The sequence below is a fragment of the Trachypithecus francoisi genome, unplaced genomic scaffold (genome assembly GCF_009764315.1).
Source record: "Trachypithecus francoisi isolate TF-2019V2 unplaced genomic scaffold, Tfra_2.0 Lachesis_group16, whole genome shotgun sequence".
Lineage (NCBI taxonomy): Eukaryota > Metazoa > Chordata > Mammalia > Primates > Cercopithecidae > Trachypithecus > Trachypithecus francoisi.
This window is the reverse complement of record NW_022681461.1, coordinates 11,464,312-11,489,111: the sequence shown is the minus strand read 5'-3', so window position 1 is coordinate 11,489,111 and position 24,800 is coordinate 11,464,312. Positions and strand designations below refer to the sequence as shown.

The following is a 24,800-nucleotide window of genomic DNA, read 5'->3' as shown; positions in this document are numbered from 1 at the left end:
CAAGAACATTTATCAGGGATGAGGAGGGGCTTTAGGTAATGATAAAGGGGTCAATACATAACAATTTGTAACATGTATGCACCTAACAACAAAGTGTCAAAACATGTGAGGCAAGCCAGGCATGGTGGCTCATGCCTGTAATCCCAGCACTTTGGAAGGCCAAGGTAGGTAGATCACCTCAGGTGAGGAGTTTGAAACCAGCCCGGCCAGTATGGCAAAACCCTGTCTCTACTAAAAACACATTTAAAAAATTAGCCACGTGTGGTGTTGGGCACCTGTAGTTAGTCCCACCTACTCGGGAGGCTGAGGCAGGAGAATAGGTTGAACCCTGGAGGCAGAGGTTGCAGTGAGTGGAGATCACACCACTGCACTCCAACCTGGGTGACAGAGAGAGATTCCGTCTCAAAAAACCAGAAACCAAAAAAACAAAACAAAACAAAAAACCCCCAAAGAAACCATGTGAGGCAAAAACTGATTGAAGTATAAGAAGAAATAGATGGATCCATTATTATAGTTGGAGACTTTAATACCCCTCTATCAAAAATGGACAGATCCAGCAGGCAGAATATCAGTAAGGACAAAGTGGAACTCAACGGCCCCCTCAATCAACTGGATGTAATTGACATCTGTAGACTACTACTTCATCCAGCAATGGCAGATTACACATTCTTCTCAAGATCAAGTCCACACGGGACATTCACCACGATAAACCAGACCCCGGGCCATAAAACACACATGAATTGAATTAATTGAAAGGAATAGAAAATCATACAATGTCTGTTCTCATACGACAGTGGAGTTAAGCTAGATACCAGTAACAGAAAGCTGGAAATTTTCAAAATACCTGGAACATGATCTTGTTTTTGTTTAAAATATACCTATAGTGAAGGCTTATATATTCATTTTAAATTATGAAAGGATATACCCCAAGAGTGGGACTGCTCAAACAGTCGTCCCTAAGACTATGGGTTACAGTGGAACTTTTACTTCCCTTGTATCTTTAAATTTTTCTTTCATGAATTAGCACAGTAAGTAAAGAAGTAATTCCAAGTTGAATGAGAGATGTTAGTATAACCAATGGCAGAGATGTGTGCTGAAACAGATCTCCAGAGATGTAAAAAAGGTATTATATAGAAGAGAAAAAAATAAGAAATAATGTCCAATGAGGGGCTCATAATTGAACAAATTTGGGGAAATTACAAAACTGTACAGAAATATTTAATGACAGGAACATTTAAAAATAATATTTATACTAAACAAAAAGATATAAGAAACTATCTATAATATAATTCTATTTTTGTAAAAAAAACATATATGGGGTGGATGTGGTGGCTCATGCCTGTAATCCCATCACTTTTGGAGGCCAGAGAGGGCTGATCTCGAGGTCAGGAGATTGAGACCATCCTGGCCAACATGGTGAAACCCCATCTCTACTAAAACACAAAAAATTAGCAAGGCGGCCGAGAGTGGTGGCTCACACCTATCATCCCAGCACTTTAGGAGGCCAACGCGGGCGGATCACGAGTTCAGGAGATCGAGACCATCCTGGCTAACACGGTGAAACCCTGTCTCTACTAAAAATATAAAAAATTAGCCAGGTGTGGTGGCAGGTGCCTGTAGTTCCAGCTGCTGGGGAGGCTGAGGCAGGAGAATGGCATGAACCCAGGAGGCAGAGCTTGCAGTGAGGCGAGACTGTGCCACTGCACTCCAGCCTGGTGACAGAGCGAGACTCTGTCTCAAAAAAAAAAAAAAAAAAAAATTTGCCAGGCGTGGCAGTGCATGCTGGTAGTCCCACCTACTTGGGAGGCTGAGACAAAGGGATTGCTTGAACCCAGGAGGAGGAGGTTGCAGTAAGCTGAGATTGCACCACTGCACTCCAGCCTGGTGACAGAGTGAGACTCTGTCTCAAAATATATATATATATATATATGTGTGTGTGTGTGTGTGTGTATATATATAGATATATACTCATATATATGAGTGTGTGTGTGTATATATATATGAGATTCACTTAAAAATGTTAACAGTTCCATCTAGTGGTAAGATTATGAGAAATTTGTCTCTTTCTTACAACTCTGTACTTTTATATATTGTACAATAAAGATTTATTACTTTTGCAATTAAAAAAGACACATTTTCAAATCAGCAGAAAGAAAAAAAAAGAAATGGATGAAGGCAGCTGTCTGTAGAAATTACACATCATGGGAGATTGCTTGTAATGTTTCACTGAGGAATTATAGTTTAGGCGAGCCCAAATAAGGTGGTTGGACTGGGGCTCAGCAGCAAACCCTTACAGCCTGCCTGGGGCTGGAGGGGTAATGGGAAGTGAGTGCCAATGGGCACCATGTTTCTTTTGGGGATGACAGAAAAGTTCTCAAGTTAGATGGTGGTGTTGGTTGAACAACTCTGTGAATTTACTAAAAATCATTGAATTGTATGCGAAAAAGAGTGAGTTTTATCTTATGTAAATGATACCTAAATAAAGCTGTCTTTTAAAGGAAACAAAAATGTAGTCAGTTACATTGTGATCTGCTTGAAGGAAAACTGTGTTAACAGAAGGACCTGCCTGGTACATATAAAAGGGAATCTGGGCTATTAGAATTTCCCAGGATGCACCCAGCACCACTCAGGGTGAGAGACCCTGATGGTGGGGCAGTTCAGTGCCCTGAGCATTATGTGTCTTATAATGAAGGCACCAGTGCACACAACTCAATGATACTGACCACTGCTAAGAGCTGTGAATACTAACTGATACTCTGTGAACATTTACTATGTGCCTTTATAATCATGTGGTTCTAAGAACTTAAATGTCTTATCCCATTTGATCCACTCAACAACTTTCTGACACATGTACCATTATAATCCCCATTTTACATTTGAAGAAATCGAAACACAGACAGGGTAAGCGCCTCTTCCCTAGCACAATAGCGCTAATAAGTAGCAAATCCTCTTCCCTAGCACAATAGCGCTAATAAGTAGCAAATCCTCTTCCCTAGCACAATAGCGCTAATAAGTAGCAAATCCTCTTCCCTAGCACAATAGCGCTAATAAGTAGCAAATCTGAGATGAAACCAGTAGTTTGACATCAGAACACACAGTTTTATATATTATGCTATAGTGGATAAATATGATCTTGTCATACATACGTTTTTCAGTGCAATTTAATTTGCTTTTTTCTTTTTCTTTTTTTTTTTTTTTTGGGACAGAATCTTGCTCTGTCACCCAGGCTGGAGTGCAGTGGCACTATCTCAGCTCACTGTAACCTCTGCCTCCCGGGTTCAAGCGATTCTCCCACCTCAGCCTCTCAGGTAGCTGGGACTACAGGTGCACACCACCATGCCCGGCTTATGTTTGTGTTTTTAGTAGAGATAGGGTTTCACCATGTTGGCCAGGCTGGTCTTAAACTCCTGACTTCAAGTGATCCACCCACCTCAGCCTCCCAAAGTGGTGGAATTACACATGTGAGCCACCGCAACTGCACTAATTTTCTTTTCTTTTCTTTTTTTTTTTTTTGAGATGGAGTCTCCCTCTGTTGCCCAGGCTAGAGTGCAGTGGCACGACCTTGGCTCATTGCAACTTCCAACTCCTGGGTTCAAGCGATTCTTCTGCCTCAGCCTCCCGAGTAGCTGTATAGGTGTGCGCCACCACTCCTGGCTAATTTTTGTATTTTTACTAAAGACAGGGTTTCATCATATTGACCAGGCTGGTCTCGAACTCCTGACCTTGTGATCTGCCTGCCTTGGCCTCCCAAAGTGCTGGGATCACAGGTGTGAGCCACCGGGCCTGGGCCTAATTTGCTTTTCTTTTGTGCCCCTACCCACTCTCCTCTGCCTTCTCATATTAACCCTTTCATCAGGTAACCTATATATTGAGCTTATTTTTTCTATGCTTATACAGACAGCCCCCTCTTTGCTTTTCCTACTAATGATGGAAAGTCCACCACCTAGTATACATACCTCTGTCCAGCATGAGTGCTGCCTTATGCTATTTCTACAAGAACGTGTTCTGATTTCCACTTCAGCCCTGTCATTTAGCACACCCTAGGCGCTTCTGCCTGGGCACGAGAAAGAGATGCCAGGAGAGAACTAGGGCTGCGTGTTCCAGGTCCTGCCTGGAGCTGGCCTGCCTGGGAGACACCCAGCCTCCTTTCTCCAGGTGAGGGATCCCCATCTATTTCAGGATGCCAAGAATGGCTTTGGTTGTGGGAGGGAGATTGTTATCAAACTGAACTTGGGTCTGTCTGCTGAGCACAGCAAAGCCAAATACTGACATCATGATTGTAGCAAGAGAAAGTGAGGCATGTATTATAGGAGGCTAAGTAAGGAGACTTGGGCAGTTCTCATGCTTAAGAACCAAACTCCCTGATGGCTTACATAGCCAAGTTTTTATAGGAAAAGTCATACATTTCTTTCTTTCTTTTTTTTTTTTTTTTTTTTGGAGATGGAGTCTCGTTCTGTCGCCCAGGCTAGAATACAGCAGCAAGATCTCAGTTCATGCAACCTCCACCTCCTGGGTTCAAGCGAGGCTCCTGCCTCAACCTCCCAAGTAGCTGAGATTACAGGTCCCCACCACCATGCCTGGCTAATCTTTCTATTTTTAGTAGAGACGGGACTTCACCATGTTGGTCAAGCTGGTCGTGAACTCCTGTTCTCAAGTGATCCTCCCGCCTCGGCCCCCCAAAGTCCTGGGATTACAGGCATGAGCCACCATGCCCAGCCTCTTGTGGAGTTTACAGGCCAGCAAAGGGGAACTTACAGAACATCATGTGTAATTCATCAGTTTGAAAGCTGTTAAGTGCAATGAAGGTTACCAGAGAGATCAGGGGGAAGAGGAGTGGGAGTGTGGTGATGGAGGGTTGCAACTTCAAATAGGGTGGTTGGGTTGACCTCACTGGGAAGGTGACATTTGAGCCAAAGCCTGTAGAGGTGACAGTGAGCCCTGAGAAAAACGAGGGAGAACCTTCCAGGCAGAAGGACCAGCCAGGGCAAAGGCCATGTGCTGGAGGAAGAGCAGGTTGCAAGAGAAACAGGAGAGAGGGAGAGACGAGGGAAAGGAAGAGAGCCCTGTCTTCTTAGGGCCTTGCAGAGAGGGAACTGAGGAGCCACTGCAGGCTCAAAGAAAGACAGGATCTGGCTTACACTCTTGTTTTTTCTTCTGCCACAAGACTTTCTTTGTGCAGCAGGCTGAGCTGAGTAGTTGGCACAGATTTGTTTTGTTTTGTTTTTCTAACTTACATTTACTCTTAAAAGAGCACTCTGGCTGCCATGTACAGCTTATAATTTATCAATTAGAAACTTACTAAAAATGCTGAGGGGCTGGGCGCGGTGGCTCAAGCCTATAATCCCAGCACTTTGGGAGGCCGAGACGGGCGGATCACGAGGTCAGGAGATCGAGACCATCCTGGCTAATACGGTGAAACCCTGTCTCTACTTAAAAATACAAAAAACTAGCCGGGCATGGTGGTGGGCGCCTGTAGTCCCAGCTACTCGGGAGGCTGAGGCAGGAGAATGGCATGAACCCGGGAGGCGGAGCTTGCAGTGAGCTGAGATCCGGCCACTGCACTCCAGCCTGGGTGGCAGAGCAAGACTCCATCTCAAACAAACAACAACAACAAAAAAATGCTGAATACGCCGGGCGCGGTGGCTCACGCCTGTAATCCCAGCACTTTGGGAGGCCGAGGCAGGTGGATCATGAGGTCAGGAGATTGAGACCATCCTGGCTAATACAGTGAAACCCCGTCTCGACTAAAAATACAAAAAATTAGCCGGGCATGGTGGTGGGCGCCTGTAGTCCCAGCTACTCGGGAGGCTGAGGCAGGAGAATGGCGTGAACCCAGGAGGCGGAGCTTGCAGTGAGCCGAGATTGCGCCACTGCACTCCAGCCTGGGCAACAGAGCGAGACTCCGTCTCAAAAAAAAAAAAAAAAAAAATGCCGAATGCATGATAACAGTAATTATACAGTATGAGCCCACCATATAAAAAACGAAGCCAAATATGTATTTTATGTAGGAGAGAAAACACGTTTGCCTATCAAGTGAGAATCTATGCATAGTTGTGAATTCACAGAGCATCCTCTGGAAGGACGCATACCACTTTTTTTCGATGGAGTCTCACTCTGTCACCCAGGGTGGAGTGCAGTGGCGTGATCTCAGCTCATGGCAATCTCCATCTCCCAGGTTCAAGTGATTCTCCTGCCTCAGTCTCCTGAGTACCTGGGATTACAGGTACCCACCACCACACCTGGCTAATTTTTGTATTTTTAGTAGAGATGGGATTTTACCATGTTGGCCAGGCTGGTCTCGAACTCCTGACCTCAGGTAATCCACCCGCCTGGGCCTCCCAAAGTGTTGGGATTACAGGCGTGAACCACCACACCCGGCCCCGCAGGCCACGTCTTGATAGAGGGGACTGAGCAGGAAGGCACAAAAGCGGGACTTTGGCACTTTACTATTTCGAATGTTTTCCACTATTTGGATTTGTTTTTTTACAGAAAGCATGGGTTCCTTCGATGATGTGTTGCAGACCAGGCTGCCTTCCTGTTTTGAGGAGAAATTAGTCTCTATGGAAAGTGTCTGTCGAGTTACTATTATACTCAGTCCCATGACAGACCCTTTGGGAAAATGAAACAATATTTGAAGCAATTCCTACTCTCGAGAATAATTTTCCAGATAGATAAGTGGGCATAGGGGATTTTCTCTCTCCCTCCTGAATTCAACATGATCATAGAGAATAAATTAGATGTTCAAGTATAAACCTTCCACTACAACAGAAACAACTGTGGTATAATTTGAAATATGTTTGGTCTCTGTCCCAAGTTCTGGCCATAGAGCACCTAAAACCCCTGCTTTTTTTTTTTTTTTTTTTTTTTTTTTTGAGACAGAGTTTCGCTCTTGTTGTCCAGGCTGGAGTGCAATGGCACGATCTCCACTCACCGCAACCTCTGCCTCCCGGGTTCAAGCAATTCTCCTACCTCAGCCTCTCAGACCCTTAACGATGATCCCCCAGGCTCTAGCCACCTAACAGGTGACAAAACTGCATTTAGCAAGCCACCTCGCCCGAATCTAACATTGCGAGTTCAGATTCACTTTCTTGCAGGCTTCCAGCACCATCTGGCTACATTGTTGTTAGGCTTTTCTAATAACAGCTGGTCCCCATACTCACAGACAGTTGCTTTGCAACTACCGTATTGCATCAATTTCACATTTTCACATTTCTGAAAAGCAGACTGCATCTCACAATCAATCGGTCTCACAGTTGATGCTGGCCCAGTGGCCTCCAGACTAGTTCCTATGACCTAGATCTGCATGAAATTGGACATAGCTGTTCATAAGGCCATCCATTCACCCTATATACACACACATTATGGAGAGTACAAGTTGAGTTTAATTGCTGTTTCAAGTGCTTTCTAGATCTGTACCATCCAATATGGTAACCACTAGCCAAATATGGTTACTGAGAGCTTGCAGTGTGAGTGGTCCAAATTGACATGTGCTGAAGTATGAAAACAGAATGAAAAGTATCTCCTTAGGGATTTTCATATCAATTAGATACAGAAAAGATAATATTTTAGACACAGAGTTAAATAAAATATAGTGTTAAAATTAATTTTGCCTGTATCTTTCACCTTTTCTCTTTCAAAATATATATTTTTTTTTTCGTAGAGACAGGGTCTTGCTTTGTTGCCTGGCTGGTCTCAAACTCCTGACCTCAGGTGATCCTCCCATCTCAGTCTCTCATAGTGCTGGGATTACAGGTGTGAGTCATTATGCTGGCCTCGTTCACCTTTTCTAAGCTGGCTATCTAGAAGATTTAAAATCACATAAATGACTTGCATTCTATTTCTTTTTTTTTTTTTCTTTTTTTTTTTGAGACAGAGTCTCGCTCTGTCCCCCAGGCTGGAGTGCAGTGGCCGGATCTCAGCTCACTGCAAGCTCCGCCTCCCGGGTTCACGCCATTCTCCTGCCTCAACCTCCCGGAGTAGCTGGGACTACAGGCGCCCACTACCTCGCCCGGCTAGTTTTTGTATTTTTTAGTAGAGACGGGGTTTCACCGTGTTAGCCAGGATGGTCTCGATCTCCTGACCTCGTGATCCGCCCGTCTCGGCCTCCCAAAGTGCTGGGATTACAGGCTTGAGCCACCGCGCCCGGCCTGCATTCTATTTCTATTGGACAATGCTGATGTCAAAGATAATACTGATTTAGTAGTGGTCATGATAGACACTGGGGCAGTGGATGTATGATAAAAATCAATGCCTAAATAGATCTAAAAGAGCTCTTCTTCTCTAAAACAAAGAACATATAAAATAAAAATTTTAAGTGATTACAGAGCATGTCAGAGTTTAAATGGGAGTGTTTTCTTTCTTGGTGAATGAATAATTTTAAAGGCCTGTGAGCCCCAAACCCAGATGAAGAGTGTCGGGAACACCACTGAAGCCTTCTGTCTCCATCCTCAGTTCCATCTTTCTCCCTCCCTAGTCCCAGGGATAACCACTGTCCTGAATTTTGTGTTTAGCATTCTCCTTTTTTATTTCCATTTTGCACATGTGCATGTATCCCTGACAACATACTATATTGTCATTTCTGCATGTGTTTGAACTTTATGTAAACAAAAGCATCCTATAGATTTCTCCTCAAACTTACACCTCTCTTTTTGAGACGGAGTTTCACTCTTGTTGCCCAGGCTGGAGTGCAATGGCACAATCCCAGCTCACTGCAAACTCCGCCTCCCAGGTTCAAGAGATTCTCCTGCCTCAGTCTCCTGAGTAGCTGGGATTACAGGTGCCTGCCACCACAACCAACTAATTTTTGTGTTTTTAGTAGGGATGGGGTTTCGCCATGTTGGCCAGGCTGGTCTCGAACTCCTGACGTCAGGTGATCCACCCACCTTGGTCTCCCAAAGTGCTGGGATTACAGGCATGAGTCACCGTGCCCAGCCACATCTCCCTTTTAAAAATTTTATTTTTAATCATGGTAAAATACATACCACAAAATTCACCATCTTAACCATTTGTAAGTGTAGTATTCAGTAGTGTTAACTGCATGTGCATCATTGTGTAACGCATCTCCAGAAGCCTTTCATCTTGTAAAACTGAAATGTTATACTCACTGAAAAACTTCCACTTCTCCCTTCCCCCTAAACCTTGGCAGCCACCATTCTGTGTTCTGTCTGTGAGTGTGACTACTCTAGGACCCTCATATTAGTGACATCATACAGTATTGGTTTTTTGGGGACTGGCTTATTTCACTTAGTACGATATCCTCCGGGTTCATCCACGTTATAGAGTAATACTCCACGGTGGGTTGCACACCTCATTTTATCTGTTCATCTGTGGAGGGAAAATTGAGTAGCTTTCACCTCTTTGGGATGGTGAATAAAGCTGCTCTGCAGGTATATGCTTCCTATTTTTAGTGTCACCTGCAATTAGGTTTTCTTTTTTACTTGCCTGCAAATCACTCTAATTGATCTATTCAGGGCATCGGCACAGAATTCCAGGCAAGTAAAAAGAAAAGATTGATCACAATTCTCAAAGTAAACACATGACTTTACAAATGATGCTTTCCTGTGAGCGACAGGAGATGCTCACATTGCTGTTTTCCCCTAAGGAATCCTGATGATACTTGGGCACTGGGTCAGTTTGTCCATTTCCACACCCCACAGCTTTCTTTTCACCTTATTTCTATTAATTTACAAAACCTCAGCTCCCAGTTATAAGTCTCCTGCAGTGACAGCTAGTGTTTGGTGGCCCTGCCAGGTGGCTTACAATTTACTCATGTGACAAACATGTCACCGAGTTCTCTACAAAAGCAAACATTACGGGGTGATTTCCCTCTGAAGTCTCCTCTCACTGCCATGTCAAGTTCATCCGCTGAGCAGTTGATCATCTCAGCTGAGGACAGCTTGGCAAAGAGATAATAAATCCAATCCAAAAAAAATAAATTTTTTGACTTGGAAAGATTTTTTTCAGGTTCTCTTGCAGCATTTGAATGTAATTTTAAAGGACACTCAATCGCATGCCATTGATTTCTGTCACTGAGGGGTGAAGGAGTTTACTAAGGATTTGGAAAAAATGAAGCCCTCTGCAGTGCAACCATTGTACTACAGCCTGGACTACCAAAGACAGCCTGACAAGCCATCTTCCACATTAATAGTACAGACTTTTCAGTCCTGACCAGCAGGGTCAGGCTATAGAAGGTCATCATTACTTGGTGAAGACCCTCGGTGCCGCAAGCAGCCACTTAAAGCAGCCAAACTGGACTCGTGGATTAACACATGAAATAATTTTTTAAAAAAAATCTCATTTGCATTTCAAAAACCTTAACAAGTACTACTTTTCTCTCAACATCTAATTGTCTTGAGCATGAAAACAGGGTATAAAATGTATATGTGTTATTTTTAAATAATAAAAATACAAGCAACAAATAATAAAAATGCACTCACCAATAGGTTAACAGACAGTATCATGAGACCTCCGGATGGCCATCTCCAAGTGAATCCCCTCCCTCCAACCACAGGCTACCCCATTCTCAGTTCTATGGGCATCACTGTCTTGTTATTTCTGTAGTTTTGCTATTGATTTACATGTTCCTATCATGACAGTATTTACTTTTGAAAATGGAGTAGCAAGACGTGGATGAAAGGGAAAGCAGTGTTTCCCAAGCTAGATGCAGGCTCCCAGGGGATGGAGATCTGCACAGAGGCAGGTCCCCATCTGGCTTCCACTTCCTGCGAGTTCACACGAGTCTCTTTGGGGAAGCCAAAGGGCAAAGTCTTGACTTAGTCCTGGATAACAGCATCACTGTTGGGACATCTGGTAGGACTCCACAGTGGGCCAGAGACAGCAATCCAGCCAAAATGCAGTCAGGGAACGGCACTGCTCTACATTTTTTGTATTTTCTGTAATTTTTGCTCCCTATGGCCAAGTATCAAATCTCAGGAGTAGATCAAAGCAGAACTCTTTGGGGTACAATGAATACTCTGTCTTTTTGCTCTCTCTCTCGCTTTTTTTTTTTTTTTCACCAGGTTGCCAGGCTGTCTTTTTTCATTGTTTTCTTGTGCACATTCCTTTGCTTTATCTTCTAACCTTCCTATTTTGTTTTCATTCACTTAGCTTGTAAGAGTTGTTTTTAGGCTGGACATGGTGGCTCACAGCTGTAATCTCAACACTTTGGGAGGCTGAAGAGGGTGGATGGCTTGAGCCCAGGATTTTGAGACCAGCCTGGGTAACATGGCAAGAACCTGTCTCTACAAAAAACGCAAAACTTAGCCAGGCATAGTGGTGCACCCGTAGTCCCAGCTACATGTGAGGCTAAGGTGGGAGGATCCATTGAGCCCTGGAGACTGAGGCTGTAGTGAGCCATGATCATGCCTCTCCACACCAGCCTGGACAACAGAGTGAGACCCTTTCTAAATAAATAAAGAAGAAGATGATTTAAAAAGAGCTGTTTTTATCCCAAGTGTTCCTTTTCCTGTCATTCATTCACATTTCATGATGCAAAATTATCTTCTCTTATCCCTCAATGATACTCTGATTGTTCTTTTGAAGTTTTCTTCTGCCAACACAGTCTCTCTTTTTTGTCCCTGTTTGTTTTGGCCCCTACCTTCCATTATAAAGGCAGTCCTCTGATGGTCTGGGGATCATTGGTCGTCTGCTCAGTGAGAGTGAAATGCTAAAAAGCTGGCGGGAGGCTCTGCACACGTTGTTGGGACTCACAGACTTTGGGTGAATCCTTTGGGGGAGGGTCCCTTGATGTGATGAGTATCTTTAGGTTTTTCCTGAGCTGGTAGGATTCCCCGGAGATTTCCATTTGTCTGCACTGAGGGTAGAGGTTGCACTTATTATTCATTTATTTGCACAAATTATTTGTTTTTTCTACTTTTTGTTTGTTTTGAGACAGAGTCTCTCTCTGTTGCCCAGGCTGGAGTGCAGTGGCACGATCTCGGCTCACTGCAACCTCCGCCTCCCGGGTTCAAGCGATTCTTCCACCTCAGCCTCCAGAGTAGCTGGGATTACAGGCGTCTGCCATCATGCCCGGCTACTTTTTATATTTTTAATAGAGACGGGGTTTCGCCATGTTGACCAGGCTGCTCTCGAACTCCTGACCTCAGCTTCCCACAGTACTGGGATTACAGGCATGAGCCACTGCACCTGGTCAACTTCCCCTTTGCTCTCTGAAGTTAAGCTGAAAAATCAACTGACGAAAGGCAGATTGATAGGAGAAATGGCATAGAAATTTACTAGAGTACATAGGGGGAAAATCACAGTGATTATCCTCCCACTTAATGGGGTACAAATGGTTATATGTTCATCTTCTGGGGGCCAAGGGTGATGGAGCAGTGTGGATGATTTTATGGGGATAGTAAAAGATTTAAGAGGGTGGAATTCTATGGGCTTGAAGAATGTACAACGGCCTGGGACAGAGTCTGTTGGACACACAGAGCAGACAATGGTTTCTGACAAAAGTCTGTCCAAGTGTGCTGACAGACTTCAATGTGTTTTTTCTTTTTAAACTTGTTTTTCTTTTGCTCTTGAGAGAAGGTCTTTCTTCATGGGCTATGAGTTCAGTTCATGAGAACTCAGGGACAGGACTTGGAGATAATAGTTTTTTTTGGCAAATCTGGACTCCAGGCAGGTAAGGGAACTTCAGAGAACAACTGTAGCCTGTGCTTTGGAAGGTGATACAGAATTGAGAGACAGGACATGGGAAAGGCCACAGAGGCCTTGGGGCTTCTTCCATTCAGCATGTCAAAGGGCCATATTCTGGGGTATTGGCTTCTGAACCCCAACAGTACCATATTTGTACAATAAGATATTTGACAAAGCTGTTTGGCCAATAGCTCATTGTATTTTTCTCTAAGTATAACATATATGATTAACTCTGTAGCCAGGTTTATGGTTCTTTACAATAATGTAACATGTATCTCTTTGTGTTTCAATAAGTAAGTCATTTGAATAATGTATTGGACACTTTTGTCTTTACTCTGTTTAATAATGAAATCAATCAGTTTTGTCCTAGAAAGTAATTCTTTGTTGTTTTTGTTACAGAGAAACTCTACTGGTTTATTAGAATGTTACTGTGTTTGTTTATTTAATAAATCAGAAGTTTCAGTGGTGTTGTGGGAACAAAGGGAAAGCTTCTCCTCTACTCTCAGAAGGGTAGTTGAAAATGAATTGTGAAAAGGGTGTACAAATTTTTAATCTTCCTTTTTTTTTGAGACAGAGTCTTGCTCAGTCGCCCAGTCTGGAGTGCAGTGGCACGATCTCGGCTCACTGCAAGCTCCGCCTCCCGGGTTCACGCCATTCTCCTGCCTCAGCCTCCCGAGTAGCTGGGACTACAGGCGCCGCCACCACGCCCGGCTAATTTTTTATATTTTTAGTAGAGATGGGGTTTCACTGCATTAGCCAGGATGGTCTCGATCTCCTGACCTTATGATCCTCCCACCTCAGCCTCCCAAAGTGCTGGGATTACAGGCGTGAGCCACCATGCCCAGCCTAATCTTCCTTTTTTATTAAGAGACAGAGTCCTGCTATTTTGACCAGGGTGGAGTGAAGTGGCTATTCATAGATGTAGCCATAGCTCATAGCAGCCTCAAACTCCTGGGCTCAAGCAATCCTCCTGCCTCACCCTCCCAAGTAGTTGGGACTACAGGTGTGAGCCACTGCAGCTGGCCAAATGTTTAATAATAATTGTTTTTTAGAATATGTTTACTTAGAAAAGTTTTATCAAATCTTTTTGGTAATAAAAACTCCTAGAGTTTTGCTAAGCTAAATTAAATAATGGATATTCATTAAGTATCTAGATGATATCCAAATATGATGTAATGCCAAGATATTAATGATTAAATATGAGTTTATGCTCCTATAATTTTGGCTTCCTATTTTAGAGAAATGAAACTTATTTAGATCTGTTAGTAAATATGTCCTGTTTCACACTGAAATACTGTTTCGTTAGAAAGCCTATATTTCTAAAAATAATAAAATGTGTATCATAAATTGTTAGTATGTGACTAACAGTTAAAATTGCTTACTTTCTAGGTTTTCTAAGAGTTAACATCGCAATTAATATATATATAAAGTAAAACTACCAAGTATAAGATAAACAATTTTGAATACAAAGTGTAATAAGAAAAGTAGAATGTGGTTTTGGAAAAAAATTATACAACATCATGAGAATGTGGTTTTTGTTAAAGGGAATATAATTTTGTCAGTTTAGAGGTTTTGAAAGCTTTTAAATTAAAGGAATAAAAAATAGATAAACCTAAATGGAAATAAAAAACTGGGGAAAGAAAGAATAAAAAAATTGTAAGAGGTTAAAGGTTTATGGAAATCTTATCATGTGTGGTCAAAACTGATTACAATTGAATGGATCTGTTTATCAGGTTTTATTAAAGTTAGTTTTAGCCTTAATAATACACTGATGCAAAGGCAAAATTCGGTTTCCTCTTTTAAACAAGATTTCCAGGTAGTAGTAGTAGAGAGAGAGAGAGAGAGAGAGAGGAGAGAGAGAGAGAGAGAGAGAGATGGGGAGAAGAGGGAAGACGAGACAGATTCGGAGACAGATTCGGAGACAGATTCTGTTGGTCTCATGCTGTGGTTATTTGGTCTTTTTTGTTTTGTTTTGAGATGGAGTCTCACTCTGTTGCCGACGCTGGGGTGCAGTGGCGCCATCTTGGCTCACTGCAACCTCTGCCTCCTGGGTTCAAGTGATCTTCCTGCCTCAGCTTTCCAAGTAGCTGGGATTACAAGTGTGTGCCACCACAACCAGCTCATTTTTGTATTTTTAGTAGAGACAGAGTTTAGATTAGAACAACTAGTTTATAGATAGAACATTCCAGATGTTAATCTTTGTTTTTCTTCCATAGAAATGCCTCTTATTAAAGATCTGTTTACCTGCATAGTATAGAGAAGCCTAGCCCATCTGCAATGCCAACTTCTGGAATGGGAGAAAATGGTTTCACTGAACTGATCTATTCTCAGAACCAAGAGATTTGGCCGGGCACAGTGACTCACACTTGTAATCCCAGCACTTTGGAAGGCCAAGATGGGTGGATCACCTGAGGCCAGGAGTTTGAGACCAGCCAGTCAGCCTGGTAAACATGGTGAAACCCCATCTCTATCAAAAATACAAAAATTAGCTGGGCATGGTGATGCACGCCTGTAGTCCCAGCTACTCAGGAGGCTTAGGTGGGAGAATGGCTTGAACCCAGGAGGTGGAGGTTGCAGTGAGCCAAGATCACACCACTGCACTCCAACCTGAAAGACAGAGTGAGACCCTGTCTCAAAAAAAAGAAAAAAAAAAAAAAAAGAAAAGAAAAGAAAGAAAAAGAAATAAGAGACTAATTCAAGAATATATGGACAATATATTTAAATTTGCTTTTTTGCTTGTCCCAAATTTTTCCCACTCCTTTGCCTATCTCTAACAACTTCTAACCCAAATCTCTGTAAAGCCATGAACATGGCTTTTAATATGTGAAAGTTTTTTAAAGTTTCAAAGTAGGACTGACAGAAATAAAAACAGTTTTACCCCCAAAATATCCTTCTTTGATATATTTTGAGGTGTCTGTTCAGAGAGCCAGCAAACAGAAGTAGCCCTGCAAAGCTGTCTTTCGTGGGGAGATTTGCACCTGTACGGAATCTGCCTTGATGCGGCTTGGCTTACTTCTGAGCCTTGTTTGATCTAGGAAATATTAACTGAGAGTTTGACACCTTTGAAGGTCGGAAACACTTACCATCTCTTCTTTCTGAAGGCTGCTACCTGTGAGGTTTCATCTACATAGCAAGACCACCTTTGCTAGCCAGGCCTCCTCCTCTCTCCCCGCCATAACCTGTCATGCACCATAACCTGATTTACCACCATAACTTGTTCTGGGCCGTTCTCTGAGCTCCCGTTCTGTTGGTAACCTCAAGATGGTATGGAAGCTTCTGTACCCCCACTGAGCGTTTGGAGTAATCTCTCTGTGGTTCTTTCCTATGTGCACATTATAAAATTCATACTCCTTTTCCCCAATAAATCTGCCTTTTGTGAGTTATTTTTTTTTCAGCAAACCTTCAGAGAGCAAAAAGGACATTTTTCCCTTGGCTCCTGCAGGGGTACTGTTTTATGAGCCTTAACAAGCCCTCATCTGGCCAGGTTTTTGTTGTTGTTGTTGTTTTCTTTTTTTTTTTTTTTTTTGAGATGGAGTCACGCTCTGTTGCCCAGGTGGGAGTGCAGTGGCACTATCTCAGCTCACTGCAAGCTCTGCCTCTCAGGTTCACACCATTCTCCTGCCTCAACCTCCCGAGTAGCTGGGACTACAGGTGCCCACCACCACACCTGGCTAATCTTTTGTATTTTTTAGTAGAGATGGGTTTTCACTGTGTTAGCCAGGATGGTCTTGATCTCCTGACCTCGTGATCTGCCCACCTGGGCCTCCCAAAGCGCTGGGATTACAGGCGTAAGCCACTGCACCCGGTCCCTGGCCAGGTCTTATACTTTGCTCAGGGGACTTGGGGAAGGAGAACTTTGATTTAATCTAACACGTTTTTCAGATGTTCATTGTGGCACTTCTTACTCACTTTCACTTTTCAGCTGCCTCTGTAAGATCATCACACCTGCAGATTTGCTTGACGCAGTGAGTCCTGGTTGCCATCCCACATCATTCTGGAATCATGAGCACTATGTGTGTTCATAGATGATTCTGATGTGTGGAACATCCACTACTGTCTCCATCATTATTTTAGGTTTCAATGAATACTTTTGAGCCACTGATTCAATCTAATATGACCCAATAGCAATGATAAAGACTGTAGATTTACTAAACAGAAATAAGCAAATGTTGTGAAACATATTAGCCAGAATGAACTGTATCCTGTTCATTGAATGTTATTTAAGAACATTTGATTAATATCATCTTCGTGGAAAATGCTCAACATTTAAATACGCAGGGGCTATTAGGAACAAAATGAGATTTCTGGGAAATCATTACTTTGCTACATTTTCAATTTATGAAGTGTGACTACAACTGTTTCACTTGGGAGAGGAAAGTAGCTCAGAGCAGTCGGAAGAATCTGAGGAATGCAAAATTTATCAGAGAGACAGGAGAGTCTCATTAACCCTATGCACAGGGTTAATTGTTTAAAGGCATTTTGTATTTTTCTTTTATTCCTTGTAGTTTCCAGACTAGCTGATAAATTACCTAAAATGCTGAGTTGCACAATGTGACCCTCACCCATATCTTCATGTTTCTGGAATCTGTGATACAAAGAACAACGTATAGCCAATCAATCGCTTATGCTATTTTGAGTCGCCGTGGCATGCACCTGTAATCCCAGCTACATGGGAGGCTGAGGTGAGAGATCACTTGAGTACAGGAGTTCAAGACCAGCCTGGGTAACACAAGGAAACCTCGTCTCAACAAGAAGAAGAAGAAAAAAGAAGCTTACGGTATTTTAATGAACCAATGTAAACACTTGGTAAACAACTTTAGAACTACCCCTTCTTCTTTCCCTTTAAAAACCCACTTATAATTGCAAATTGGAGCATATATTCTGGGCAACTTGAATCAATGTCCCCAGGGTTGCAGTCCTCAAACTTGGCTCACATAAGCTCTCTACTTACATTAATTTTTGCCTCGGCTTCTTCCTTTAGGCCAACACATTGCCTTTTCCTCTGAAACCCCAAAGCATCTGGGCTCACTGCAGTGAATACTGGGTTCCATGCTTTGGGAGTGCTGGTCTAAGTGTGCAGACTCCTTGGTGAGGAGATGAGAGCCCATAGGAACCTGAAGATTCCCCTGCAGAACGGCAGGCCTTTTAAAGTCCTCCCTCCTGGCTTTCACTTGGAATCAGCTGGAGGCTCCATCAAGCCAAACAAGACAACATCTGCCCCTTTTTCAGTTCTCTCAGCTGTCACTTTTCATCTAGACTTCATCAGCTCCTGCCTGGTCTTTCCCCAAAATGCCTAATGGGCTTTCCTGGTTGATTCCCTTGATTTCTTACCCTTGAGTCTGGCTGTCTTCCCAGGGGAGCCGCTTGTCTGGCATGGCAGTCGGCACAGAGTAGGCGCTCAGTCATTTTAGGCCTTCTGCTCTCATTGTCAGAGGGTGAATTGACAACACGATTGATTGACAGCGAAGGCAATTTGCTACTACTGATATAATAATCAGAACCGAAAATATGACAATCAGACTTAGCTCCTCAGAGAGAGTGGAAAAGTCTGTGGTCTTGGCCAGGAACAGATCCGTTGAGTGCATTTATATACCAACACAATGGATGACAAAGGTGACAGTGTCCTGTCACGATGCTTCAGGGAATGAGCCGTGTGGGCAGCTCAAACAACCCATTTTGTGTTAACATGGAGGGCGGGGAGAGAGCTCATCAATCCTGAGCAGATATTAGATGCAGAGGCCAGATTACTTTGTCTGGGTTTTATAGCTGTGCACACTCAACTATTAAGGACAACCTTTATTACTAAAATTTTTATAGTACGGGCGCTGTGGCTCACGCCCATAATCTCAGCACTTTGGGAGGCCGAGGGGGCAGGTCACGGGGTCAGGAGATCAAGACCATCCTGGGTAACATGGTGAAACCCTGTGTGTACTAAAAATACAAAAAAAATTAGCCAGGCGTGGTGGTGGGCACCTGTAGTCCCAGCTACTCGGGAGGCTGAGGCAGGAGAATCATTTGAACCCAGGAGGTGGAAGTTGCAGTGAGCTGAGATCGCGCCACTGCACTCCAGCCTGGGTGACAGAGCGAGACTCCATCTTAAAAAAAAAAAAAAAAAGGAAAAATTAACTCTGTCATAGAGGATGAAACTCTCAATCCCTCCTTTGAAGTAATTACTTTTAGAGAGCTTGTTGGGAGGTTCTAGCAGGGGCGTGCATCTACTCATATACCCTTGGCCAAAGAACGGCCCTCCTCTATTGGGGAAGGTCGTCCGCAGCGTCTGGAGGGACGTGTGGAGTGATGAGGAAGGAAGGGGACACCCACCTCGCCAGCCAGATCAGACAAATTAACCCTGGCCATCAGTGGGGTGACAGATGTTGCAGCCAGATCACCCTCACACCTGGAAATAATTGCTCTAAAACGCAATATTTGAAAACCTGAATTTTCTTGGGTAAGCAACTATTATATTGCTAATTTAATGAAACTTTTTTAAAAAATTAATATACTTAATTTTTAGAGCAATTTTAGAATTGGTTAGAAAGTACAGTGTTCCCACACCCCGCCTTCCCTGCACCATACACACAGCTTCCCCTTTTCTTCACTACGTATGTTTGTGTGGTACATTTGTTATACGTGATGAGCCAATATCAACGCATGGTTATTAACTAAAGCCCACACTTCACAGTTTACATTAGGGTCCATTCTTGGTGTTGGGCATTCTATGAGATGCCACAATGTGCAATTACATATATCCACTTTTATAGTATCATACAGAGCAGTGTTGTCGTTTTTCTCACTCTATCACCCCAGCTGGAGTGCTGTGGCGTGAACACTGGTCACTGCAGCCTCAGCCTCCTGGGCTCAGGTGATCCTCCCACTCAGCCTCCCAAGTGGCAGAGGAAAGAGAAAGGACACTGGGTGTGAGGGAGGGGTGCAAAGTCAGGACCAAGCATCCATGGGAACACGGGGAGGATGAAGGCACAGAGGCTGGGGAGAGAGGGCAGGGCTATCAGTGTTGAAGGCTGGAAGGGATGAGGGCGTCTGCAGGCTCGGCATGATCAACTGGGTTCCAGCTTCTGTGACCTGCCTGGAGGAAGATGAAACAGGCTCCTCATCCTTATTAGTAAAGATAAACCCAAACCCCATCTCACCTCTCAGCTCTGGTCTTCCCACCCTGGCCATTGCCCACCTCACTCCACGCCTCCTTGCCAAGCCTAGGCTGGCTTAGCTTTCGCTGCTCTGTGGTCTCACAGTGCCCTGTGGCTATGGCTGTAGCTGCACTTACCACTTGTCTTACAGTTGTCTCTTCACCTGGTCATATCTGTCTTGTCTCTGCACTCTCAGGGCAGAGGCTGAGTCTCATTCCTCCGGCGGCCCCAAGGCCCAGCCCCACTCCTAGCATGTCATTGCTTAGTGTTGAGTAAGTGACTGTCCATTGTGACATGTGGACATCCTCAAGGTCACATAAACAGCTATATGACACTAAGCGAAGGAGAATTATCTTGCTGCTTGGTGGGGGATGGGAGAATAATAGGTGGGAAGATGGTGGAGGACGATGGAAAGGCATTTTTAAAGAGTGAACATTGAGTAGCTGAGTAGCTGAATTGTGAATGCAATTTTTTTTTTTTTCTGCCTCAGTCTGTGGCTGGGACCCCAGGCGCACGCCTCCACGCCTGATTAATTTATGTATTTTTCTGTAGAGATGGGGTTTCCCCATGTTGCCCAGACTGGCGTGAATATCATTTCTTTTCTTTTTTTTGAAATGGAGTCTTGCTCTGTCACCCAGGCTGGAGTGCAGTGGCGCGAGCTCGGCTCACTGCAAGCTCCGCCTCCCAGGTTCACGCCATTCTCCTGCCTCAGCCTCCCGAGTAGCTGGGACTACAGGCGCCGTGAATATAATTTCTAATCAGTCAAGTTTTTCCTTCTATAGACATGGGCAAAGTGCAAGTAAGAAATTGAGGGAGATAATAAATAGGAGGTAGAGCTATGTTCTTTGCACCTGGCCAGCCATGGGGAGAAGTGGACCGGGGGCTGCTTGGCCGTGCAAATTCTCTCCCTGAGCCATGCAGCTGTGCTCCAGACTCCATCCCCATCCCTGGGAGGTCCTTGTGGCAATCACTGAAAATTTTCCTGAAACAGCCATTTCCCCAGAATGCAATCTATTGGGTATTTAGTCTAATTGAGTTAACAACTTGTGAACACTGGCAACATATCCATAACATGAAACTTACCATGTTAACACGTTTTAGGTACACAATTCTGTGACATTCAGTACATTCACATTGTACCACGGGCACCGCCTTCCATCTCCAGAGCTTTTTCGTCTTTTCCAACTGAATCTGTGTCCATGAAATTAATTTCTCATCCCCTGTCCCCAGTCAGTGGACACCTGGGTTGTTCCTACCTTTTGGCTATTGTGAATAATGCTGTTATGAACATGGATGTACAAGAAAGTTAATAATTTTAAGCAGAATTTAAGAAATACAGAAGATTCTTCCAATGAGAAAATATTTCAAAAGCCTGCCATTCAAAGGTGGCCTGCAGAGCAACGGCACTGGCTTCACTCGGGCCTTTGCTACCGACGCAGAATCTCAGGCTCTGCCCTGGACCTTTGTTATAAAATCTGCTTTTTTTTTTTTTTCCTTGAGACAGAGTTTTGCTCTGTCACCCAGGCTGGAGTGCAGTGGTGCCATCTCGGCTCACTGCAACCTCCCCACCTCCCGGGTTCAAGTGATTCTCCTGCCTCAGCTTCCTGAATAGCTGGGACCACAGGCGCCCACCATCATGCCTGACTAATTTTGTAGAAACGGGGTTTTGCCATGTTGGCCAAACTGGTCTCGAACTCTTGACCTCAAGCAATCCACCTGCCGCAGCCTCTCAAAGTGCTGCATTACAAGCGTGAGCTATCTACTGCTCCCAGCCAAGAATCTGCTTTTTAATAAGACCCCCAGGTGACTGACTTGCACCTTAAAAGTTTGAGGACTGCTTCAAGACATAGAATCCATGGAGAACAATAAACGAGTACTTTATTTTTTATTCTATTTTTTTGAGACAGGGTCTTGCTCTGTCATCCAGGCTGGAGTGCAGTAGCACAATTTTGGCTCACTGCAACCTCTGCCTCCTGGGCTCAAGTGATCCTCCCACCTTGGCCTCCCGAGTAGCTGGAACTACAGGCATGTACCACCACGGCCGGCTAATTTTTTAATTTTTTGTAGAGACGGGGTTTTGCCACGTTGCCAGGCTGGTCTTGAACTCCTGGGCTCAAGCCATCTGCCCACTTTTGCCTCCCAAAGTGCTGGGATTACAGGTGTGAGCCAACACCAAAGTGCTGGGATTACAGGTGTGAGCCAACGCACCTGGCCCAATAAATGGGCACTTCATAATGAAAAGTTTGGGAATCACTAGCTAGTGGAAGTGAAAGCAGTAACCCACCAAGGCTGTCGAAGTAGGCTAGTTTTAAGCTCAGTACCACTGGCACAGAGCCCTTGCCCCACTAAAGGTGGGCGTGAAATGAAGCCTTCCCTGAACCCTGCACAGCAGCGAGGGAGGAAGTACGCCCACAGTGACCACACGGCTCTGTATTTCAATCGAGGCTGAGGCTAGGGTGCACCTCCCTCTCTCCTACCTCTCTTGTCTGATGAGACCCACCCGGGTCCAGGAGACTGAGTTCCTACTGGGGAATGAGCTTTTCAAAAGAGCTCCTCGATGAAGGCAGGTTTGTCTAAGTTAATCAGCCACTAAGAGAATGACATTTCTCTGTATGGTTGTATTTGCAATTAATTTATGGTTCTTTTCAAAGAAGTTACTGTGGTCATTTGAGGGAAACATAGCAAATTTCCCCCAGATTTGAATATGGGACAATGACTCCCTGTGTTGAAAGTCGTTCCCTAAGCTCTTGCTTTGATAGCCCACTAGCATACTATCCCTTTTGGCACAAGAAAATGGCTAAAAGGGATGAGAACTACAACATAAGAAACGTCTGCTCTTAGCAGGATGCCATTTATGTGTAGTTAGCTCATCACATCCCCCTCAGTTCTGAGATTGTTCTACAGAAGGTTACAAGGCTACAAAATGACAGGAACCATGACTCAAATCCAGGCCCATCTCACCCCAAACCTACACCTTTCCAGGCCAGCCTCCCAGCCTGCACTGAGCTCAGGTGAGCTGTATTTGGGTTTGTTCTGGGTTGATGCTGCCTCTGGCCCATGTCCTGTCTGCTCTAAGGCTGAAATGAGACACTGATGTTGCTTACAGCTCAGCTTCACACAGGCTTTTCCATTTCCTGATTTCTCAGGTATCAAAACATGACAAGAAAGGCCTTTTTTTTTTTTTTTGGTATTTCCTGCTGAGTGAAACCTAGGAAATACCAGAAATCTTACGGACATCTGATCTTGTAGGGATTGTTCCCAACCCTTTCCTGTTTGAGAAATAACATCATTCTGGTGGGTCCATTGACAGAGGGCTGGGAGGCGCCCTGCAACAATGGAGCACAGCAGGCCTCTGTCCTGATGGCCTGATCCATTCAATTTAGCATCCTGATGTGGAAGAGTGGGCTTATAACTGATCATGAAAAGCCTGAGATCTGCTGCTATGCGACAGATCTGCTGGCCTACCCATCACCCAGGGGCACTGCCAAATGGCCTAACACAACGACCAGTGTTTGTGAGCAGAGTGTGGACGAATGTGGTGCGACAGAACCTTCCTAGTGAGGGCTCAGGCTTGCGTGACATGGTATGACATGGCCGTAGGATGGAGCCATTTTGCAAAAATAATTCTGACCTGCCCAATGCTAAATGAACATTAAAGCAGCAATTGTATTCCTGTCTCCAAGAACCTTTCAATATTATACAAGAGACAAGAACCAAAACCAAGGAACAGTACAAGTACTGCCTGTACAAAGAGAAATGAGTAGCAAAACACTGGCTGATGAGGTTGGGCTACACATAGAGAAGAGTACCATCTTTTCTGCCTCCTAAGCCTTCCTCACATGGGTCCCTGCTCAGGTCCTATTATAGCGGGCTTTGCAGTAGCTTCCTCCTGTCCTCATCAGCCAGCCTAGTCCAGGCCATGGTGACACTTCTAAATGTAATTTTCTAATGAGTGGCCCTAAACACTTTCAGTGGCCCCAAGGCCTACAGAACTTGCAGAAAGCCCAAATGCCCCAGGCGTCTACCTCACCCTTCAGCCTTCATGCTCCTCTCCGGGCCTCATTCTCCTGAGTGCTTAGCTTCCCTGTGTTTTTAATTTTATTATTATTATTAAGTTCTAGGGTACATGTGCACAACATGCAGGTTTGTTACATATGTATACATGTGCCGTGTTGGTGTGCTGCACCCATTAACTCGTCATTTACATTAGGTATTTCTCCTAATGCTATCCCTTCCCCCACCCCCCTCCCCACGACAGGACCACGACAGGTGTGTGATGTTCCCTTCCCTGTGTCCAAGTGTTCTCATTGTTTAGTTTCCACCTATGAGTGAGACCACGCCCTCTGTGTTTTTTCAACCCTCTTTAGTCCCATTCACTGTCTTTTCTCTTCCCCAAATCTCTCAACTAGGTGCAGGGGCCATAACCTGTAGGATACCTTTTTAGAAGCGCACTGTTAGTTCCATCAGGACATGCAGTATGGCCTAACAGCTAGGAGCACAGCATCTGGAGTCACAGGCACGGGGCGCCATTCTGACTCGGCCACTTAGTGTTACCTTAGCTATTTTCTTTAAGCTGGGTTTTGGTTTATCTACGAGAACGACAGTAGTCAGACCTGCGTTCTCAGATCACTGAGATGATGATGTGTGTTAGAACCCTTCCAGGCATGCAGTGAGGAAGCAATCAGCGCCAGCTGCTCACAACACTTACCACGGCCATCCATGCTCTCCGTTGGTGTTTCATTTGCCGGCTTCAAGCTCTCTGAGGTTGGGACTGTCTCTAATGAGCTGCGAAACCTCAGGGCTAACAGAGTCAGTGCACACGACTGTGCCTGAGTGAACAGTTGAGAACCTTCTTGGAGGAGGTTCCTATAAAAAGCTCAGACGCCAGAGGGAAAAGCGCTCCAGGTAGCGATAATGCTCTCGTCCTGAGGACACGAGGAAGCCGCCCGGGGCGGGGGGCGGATGACCTCACAGGGGGAGGACAAGGAGGAAAGCCTGGCTAGCAAAGCCAGG

General features: G+C 44.4%; 1 protein-coding gene across 3 annotated transcripts in view; it reads right to left on the bottom strand.

The window, feature by feature from the left end:
- Positions 1-24,800, bottom strand: part of CUNH9orf153 (chromosome unknown C9orf153 homolog) — a 50,683-nt gene that overhangs the window by 17,985 nt on the left and 7,898 nt on the right. Inside the window, exon 1 of one of the 3 annotated variants that reach the window (XM_033236914.1) lies at positions 19,925-20,372. The exons of the other annotated variants lie outside the window; for them this stretch is intronic. The gene's annotated coding sequence lies outside the window, so the exon portion shown is untranslated. Of the gene's footprint in view, positions 1-19,924; positions 20,373-24,800 lie in introns of those variants that run through there. 3 annotated transcript variants of the gene reach the window in all.